Source organism: Aquarana catesbeiana, linkage group LG06, assembly GCF_042186555.1.
Source record: "Aquarana catesbeiana isolate 2022-GZ linkage group LG06, ASM4218655v1, whole genome shotgun sequence".
Lineage (NCBI taxonomy): Eukaryota > Metazoa > Chordata > Amphibia > Anura > Ranidae > Aquarana > Aquarana catesbeiana.
In genome coordinates this window covers 355,333,743-355,341,190 of record NC_133329.1, presented here as the reverse complement: position 1 = coordinate 355,341,190, position 7,448 = coordinate 355,333,743, and the positions used below count along the sequence as shown (strand labels likewise).

Here is a 7,448-nt window from a genome sequence, read left to right as displayed (position 1 = left end):
TGCAGGTTTTTCATTATGAAGCAGAAGGAGGTCAATACATTTCAACAGAACACTTAAATAAATATTGGGTCGTAGTACCTGCTGTGAATTTGTTACATAGACTTCCATCTCAGGCCTGAACTGGCAAACAACTCTGAATGGCTGGTGTATCCAAATGTCTTGTTAGATCATTGTAACCTCAACAGAGCTCGCAAAGTTTGCATTTGGGTTCCATAATTGTAATGAGACGGTAGTGGCCCCAGTCAATTAATAGTTTTTCCCCATCAGACTTGGCATGACACAGGGGAGATTTATGAAAAACTGCAAAATCTTGTGCAGTTCTGCATAGAAACCAATCAGCTTCCAGGTTTTATTGTGAAAGCTTAATTGAACAAGCTAAAGTTAATAGCTACCATGCACAGCTGCACCAAATTCTGAGTTTGCCAGTTTTAGTAAATCTCCCCCAATATTTTTACATACACAATCATGGCGGAGGGTAGATAAGGGCTGACTTTGCTCCCAATGTGGCCCTGCATCACAGTTTAGCATTATCAACATTTACTTTTATTTTAATACCATTGTCTTTTTTTCAAGAGAAAAAAAATAATGTACAAAAGTTATCTAAATGATGATATTTTTGTATTGTTCTCCTCTTAAACATTGCTACCACTGTAAGGATCTCACAGACTAGTAAGAGTCAATGAGACTGAATTACAATATTTACAAAACAACAATAATGGGTTACAGGGGTCTAGGTACGTTTCAGTCAATGATCTGAACATAAAATTTGGAGTTCTGGACTTTATTCCTTTGTCATTTTATTGTTGTTCTAATAAAAAAGAATTTTATTTCTACAAACCCAGGTGCCGCTAACTGCTTCTGTCTCCAATAATGATCGGGAACCAATCTGTGTGCTTTCCAATCACAGTATGACTGTGTCAGCTACAACATCAGGTAAAATCTAAGGCTTTGTTGAGAAAATAAACATATTTTCAACCTACAGAGGCCACTACAGCCTGTAGATGTAATCTTCTAATTAAAAAGAAAAGAAATTACTTAAAAAAATGTATACATTTTGTCTACTGTTACTTGAAATCATTCTAAGGGAAATATTTTTTTTTTACTTACCTGCTCTGTGCAATGGTTTTGCACAGACCAGCCCTGCACCGCCGGTGCTCCTGGCCCCTCCCCCCTGCTGAGTGCCCCCTAATAGCAATCCTCCTGCTAATGGTGCTCTTGAGCAGGCTCACTCCTGAGTTGCTGCTTTGTGTGTCCATTCACACACACAGAGCGTGACTCGGCCCAGCCCCTCACTCTCTTTGTTGACTCACTGGTAGTGATTGACAGCAGCAAGCGCCAATGGCTTGTGTGGACCAATGAGGAGGGAGAGACCCGGGTGAGCTGCTGCTCTCATGCACATTGCTTAATAGAGATGGGGGTCAGGATTGCATTAAGGTAAAAAACCTGAAGCCTTTAGAACCTCTTTAAAAGAGAAGTATGGGTTTTTTCCTGATTTATACTTACCTAGGTGGATGCAGCATCAGTCCCCCGGTGCCTTTGCACTGAGAACCGAGCGTTCGAACACCGCCGATCGCTTGGTTTTGACAGCTCCCTGAGCAGAGAGCTGCTGACTGTCAATCAGCAGCTCTCCGCTCTGCCTCCTCCTCGCTTACTGGAGCACTGAGCTGTGGAGGGGCGGGAGCAGCCGTCTCAGGCTCTCAACAGCTTGGGGTCACAGGAGTGCAAAACGAATTGCACTCCTGTGATCCATAGAAGTACAGCCAAACAAGGTTTGGATGGACTTCTCCATTCTAATAAAAAAATTAAAAGCAACAAATATTGTAGCTCCGTTTTAAGTTAAAGAACTGCTAAACTGAAGATGACAATGTTACATGCAATGCCAGTTTGACTTTCACAACTATGTGCATAAAAGTTGTACCAAATGTACAGAAAGTGCTTAGCTAACATTCTAGAAATGTTATTGTGTAGTTCCTGCCCTATGTAAGTGACCATGTTAAAAACAACAGCTTTGACCTTTAGGGCCTATTCACACTGTTTTGATGCAGTATTTTTCTGCATGAAAATACATGTCATGTATAAATCCCATTCTTTCCTATGTAGCTGGTTCACATCTATGCTCTGCGGTTTAGTGTGAAAGACAAAGGGAAACGCTATGAGCCCATTCACACCTACGCGTGTGCGTTACCATACACGCCGCATGCATAGATGCAAATCCTGCCTTACTGGACAGAACATCATGTGCATGCTGAGAAAAATCACTCGCACACCTTTCATTTTAAATATTTTCTTTTTCTGATCATTTCCTGAATATGTATTACTCATCAAGTAATGTTATTACACAAAAACTCTTCTTGTAGTTAATAAAAATGATGATGTAATACATGTTTGCGGTCTGCCTAATGAAGGAAGTTTTGCATATAACCGAGGCCAGTAACATTCCTGCTGTACCCTCTTCCCTCCCGCTTTGCATCTTGAAAGTGGAATGCAGCATCTAAAATGCTGAAAGTGACAGCAATCCCACACCTTGAGCTGCTTATTATTTTGTCAGTGTCTAGTTGGAATGCCACGCACAGCCTGTGGCACCCCCATTCTCTCTCTGGAATCACAGACAGCTGCTTGTAGATAATTATACTGTCACTGCTTGTTATATTAGAGAGGAAAACAGCACTCTGACAGATTCCAAGACTCTCCATTTTGTCAGGGATTTTTAGGTTATTATTCCTTAATTATTACTACTACTATATTTGGCTACTTTAAGGGTGTGATACACATAATTTTATTTATATATACGATTATATATATAATATTTTTTTTGCACATTAAACTATAAGAGAAACCGCAATATAAGTGAAACAACATATTGTTCAAATTAAGATTTCCTTACAAAGAAATAGTTCTTTTTACTTTGCTTTGAAGTCTATAGTCTTTGGTGTTTTGGGTGGTCCTAAACTGATTTTTCATTCCCTTTTAAACAGTTGGGCACTGAGACCATAAGTGAATGCGATCGATGCCAGCATGTGTCAAAAATAGCAGCACATAGGATTGTGGGTATGTTTCTCATCATTTGAAGGCTTTACCTGACTCCAAGTCCACCAGACATCACAAATGCCAGGGTTAAGGACAGTAAAAGAGAAGTATGGGATATTAAAAAAAAATAAAAAACAAAAAAACCTTATACTCACCAAGCTGTATGTAGCATCAATCCCCTGGGAACTGAGCTATCAAACATTGTTGATCGCTCAGTTCTCCCCTCCAGTGTGAGCAGAGAGCCATCACTCTGTCTCTGCTCTGCCCCCCAGTGCTCACTGGGGAGCTGGGCTGGGAAGAAAGCTGCTGGCTCAGTCTCCCAGCGACGCAGCTAAGAGACTGAGCCAGCTGCCGTTCCATACATCTGGGTGGATCTCATCTGCTTTTTTTTTTTTTTTTTCAAGACTCGTCTCAGTCTCTTGTGGCTTTATTGCATCATGGTCTGACTTTTCCTGATTTCATGGTTAAGGCCTGACAGCTTTCATCTGCTTTTCCAAAGACACTGCCTATATTGGCTACAGAACAACTCTCGTTGGACAATGGACCGGGCGTTAGTAGGGCTTATCCTATTGGATAATGGAGCGTAGTTGGTAGGGCTTATCTCATTGGACAATGGACCAGCAGATAGTGCTTATACAGAAAGTTAGGGAAAGTCAGGCCAAAGTAATAAAGTGAAAAAAGGAAGGACGGTTTCCCCAGATGTGGTTTTTAGGCAGCAGAATTAAAGTATTGAACCAATGTTTGTAAAAAAGATTTATGTTTTATTGTACAAAAGTTACTTCAACACAACGGTTAAAAAAATGAGCTCCAATATAGAGTGTTTACAAGTCTCGTGACAACCAACACATATGATGCAGACATATTTTCATAACAACATTGTATATATATTGTCAATATCAGAAAAATGGACTGACGCGTTTCGACCTATATATCCCAGGTCTTCTTCAGAGGTCAGTCTGCTAAAAATATACAACAAGAGTATATATATCAGGACTTGATTGCATGTATTTTGGGGAACTAGGGTAACTATTGGTAACTATGTTATATAGAATATGGTACACCTTCTCCAAAATACATGCAATCAAGTCCTGATATATATACTCTTGTTGTATATTTTTAGCAGACTGACCTCTGAAGAAGACCTGGGATATATAGGTCGAAACGCATCAGTTCCATTTTTCTGATATTGACAATATATATACAATGTTGTTATGAAAATATGTCTGCATCATATGTGTTGGTTGTCACGAGACTTGTAAACACTCTATATTGGAGCTCATTTTTTTAACCGTTGTGTTGAAGTAACTTTTGTACAATAAAACATAAATCTTTTTTACAAACATTGGTTCAATACTTTAATTCTGCTGCCTAAAAACCCCATCTGGGGAAACCCTCCTTCCTTTTTTGCTCTGATCATTAGGGGTGAGAAGCATTCCTCCTTCCTCCCTCTTTTGTGTCCTTTCTTTTTGTTAAAGTAATAAAGTGAAACTAAATCCAAGAGAGTCAGAAAAGAGCCTTTTCCTAATAACAAGAATCATGTTTGTATCTGCACTTATTTCCAAAAGTTTATATTGGAGTGAAGGTTTGCTTTTAAGGAGAATGTATGTATATGTGTATTTGTGCTTGCTTACATTTTTTGCATTGATTTTCATTTTGTAAATGGAAAATCAACAAAAAACGGTTCTTTACAGGACAAGAGGGTTCAAATTAACTGGTAAATGAACTAACAGTAGAAGAGGGGCAGACATTATTGAAGTACAATAAAATGAAAGGAGAATTTGAAATAAACAGAACTGATTTTTAATTGAGGAAGTTATATAGAAAACGTGAAAATATAATTTCCAATCCTAACATCGGCTTATACGAACATTTGCCCACTAAGTGGAAGGAAAATTTCAACTACCAGAGGTATATATTATATGTTTTTACCTATACAGTTATAAAGGTTTTTCAAGTAATAAGAAATGGGAATAGTGACTGCTGACTTATTTTAAAGGTGCAGGCTCCAGGACATTCAACCTGATCCTATTGTCACATTCCAGGCTTGGAGATCAACACTGCAGCTTTTTTAGGGATGCAGAAACCAAAGGAAGTCTGGTTGTCACCAGGGCACCCCCAAGCTCCCTAAGGGAGTGAACTCCAGGCTTGCGCAGCTGGAGGTGATTGACAGCAAGCACAAATTGAAAGCAAGGTACCAAAACTGACCATAGAATAGTAGATTTCTGTTCTAAAATTTTCATTTTAACACTATTCAATTTTTTATTATTAGGGTTACAATGCTGTTCGTTTTCAACCACGGTGGCAAGAAAATTTGAAGAAGCAGGAGACAATTTTTTTCTCAGAAGAACAAATTTCTAACAGTGTATGTATTCACAGTAAAGTCCATTCACTCCAAAATCGAATGTTGAAAACAAACAAAATGTTGAAGTACTTTTGAAATAGAAAATCTACTAGTGGCCAGCTCAAGTCATAAGGCAGATGCATAGTTGGGAATAGAAAGCAGTTTGGGGCTTCTGGCAGACAAGCATAGTCAGAAGGCATGAATAAAGCCAGTTGACAAACAGGAGATCAGACACCAGAGTAGCTGAAACAAGGGCAAGGGTAAAAGACGCAGGGCATCAGGCACAGCAGAAGCGGGAACCAGGCATAGGACAAAAAATTTACACCAGGGTTCGGACATCAGGAACCTGTTTTTATTAAGAATCTGGCGGATACTCTGTACTTATTTACCGTATACTATATGCCATTTATGGTAACTGTCCAAGAGGTTCCAGGTTTATAGTAATAGTTAAAACCACAAAATTGTGTGGGTGCTTGTCTACAGAACTCTTGTGCTCAGAAGCTGTCAGCTGGAGCTCTCTAATCAACAGGAGGTGTAAGCCTTGCTGATTGGAGAGCTGTGTGGTGTTGTTGGACCGCTGCAGTGGTCTGTATTTTAATGTTATAGGCATCATCATTGTGTTTATATTGAATTCTGGTTTTCCAACAGGTTAATAAATAAGATAAATTGGTATACATCATTAAGGGCTCATTAAAATTTATGTTGCATGCGTGTTTAGATGTGACACAATACTAAGTTGTGAATTGGCTTCTTTAGATGAATGGAGGAAAATATGGAACGCTACAGCTAAAGTCTCTAGATGTGTAGCCCAGAAGGAAACCGCATATAACATTTTAATGTTTTGGTACAGGACCCCAGAAGTTCTAATGACACGGAAATTGGCATTATCTGGGCAATGCTGGAGATGCAACTCTTCTTTAGGTACCCACTACCATATATTCTGGGAATGCTCTATGATCAAACCCTTTTGGTCACAAGTACACAGTCTTCTGGGAAAAGTCCTAGGCATCCCAGTGCCTCACCACCCTATACATCTTCTCTTGGGTCTACCCCTCCCGAAAACACCTACACCGCTCAGGAAACTGATGGCATTTAATTTTATTGGCAGCCAAACGGGCCATTCCACAATGCTGGCTAGCCAACACCCCCCCTACCTTTACACAATTTCTCACGTCCATTGCAGACATTCGTAGGATGGAACGTCTTACAGCTGTAATCGAAGATTCCTTACCCAGTTTTGATATTATATGGCGGAAATGGGGCTCCTCCCAATACAATCTGGAGACCCAATCTATGGTACTAACTTGATATGTCTAGAGAGCGAATCACAATATTTATTTTTTTTCTCTATGTACAAAATAAAGATTATACCCAACCCCCAGCTGATCTTGTTTTAGCGGCTATCCCTTTACTACCATGATGTACTTCTAGTGTTTGATTTTCGTCTGACATTCTATAACGTTTTTATTCTTATGAAGACTGCTTATTAATGTAATTCTATGAGATTTAAGCCCCTCTTTTGTTTGGCTTATTTACGTGCATATGTATGCTTTCCTTCTTGTATTCTCCCTTTTCAAAAATTAATAAACAATTTAAAAAAAAAAAGTTGTGAATTGGCCCTAAAACATTTTTTGCAAATACTGACTTGTATGAGGGGACAAACCAAAGTTCATCAGACAGGAAGAATAGAGGCAACCCACTAGCACAAAAAATAAAGGTTGAACATGAGAAGACTAGTATAGAAGATGGATGGAATAAGCAGATGAGTTGTCCTTGTTCACAGATATTTTATGTGATTATATACTCTATCAAATAAAGCATCTTTAATGAGAGCACACATCTGTTTTTTGTCTACTAAAAGTTTGCAACTCGTGATTGGAGTTTTGTGCATGTTCTAACAAACATTTCTACAACTATAAGAGGTTACATCATGCTAGCACAATGCCACTGTTTGCTGCCATTGAGAAAGTCTCTTCGAGAATGTGGGGGTACTTTTTACACCCTGCTTTAAGACCCATAGATAACTAGTTTTGTCTATGACAAGTTGCCTTGAACTCCCACAACCTGTGTAAAAGCACTC

At 39.0% G+C, this 7,448-nt stretch overlaps 1 long non-coding RNA gene across 2 annotated transcripts; it reads left to right on the top strand.

Annotated features, from left to right (window-relative positions):
* Positions 1-404: 404 nt before the first annotated feature.
* Positions 405-5,766, top strand: LOC141147797 (uncharacterized). Of its 2 annotated transcripts, XR_012245146.1 has the most exons (5): positions 405-933; positions 2,976-3,048; positions 4,719-4,935; positions 5,024-5,218; positions 5,297-5,766. It is a non-coding gene; the product is annotated as an uncharacterized lncRNA (long non-coding RNA). The 2 variants fall into 2 exon arrangements; XR_012245145.1 differs by having other exon boundaries at positions 4,719-5,218.
* Positions 5,767-7,448: the final 1,682 nt, after the last annotated feature.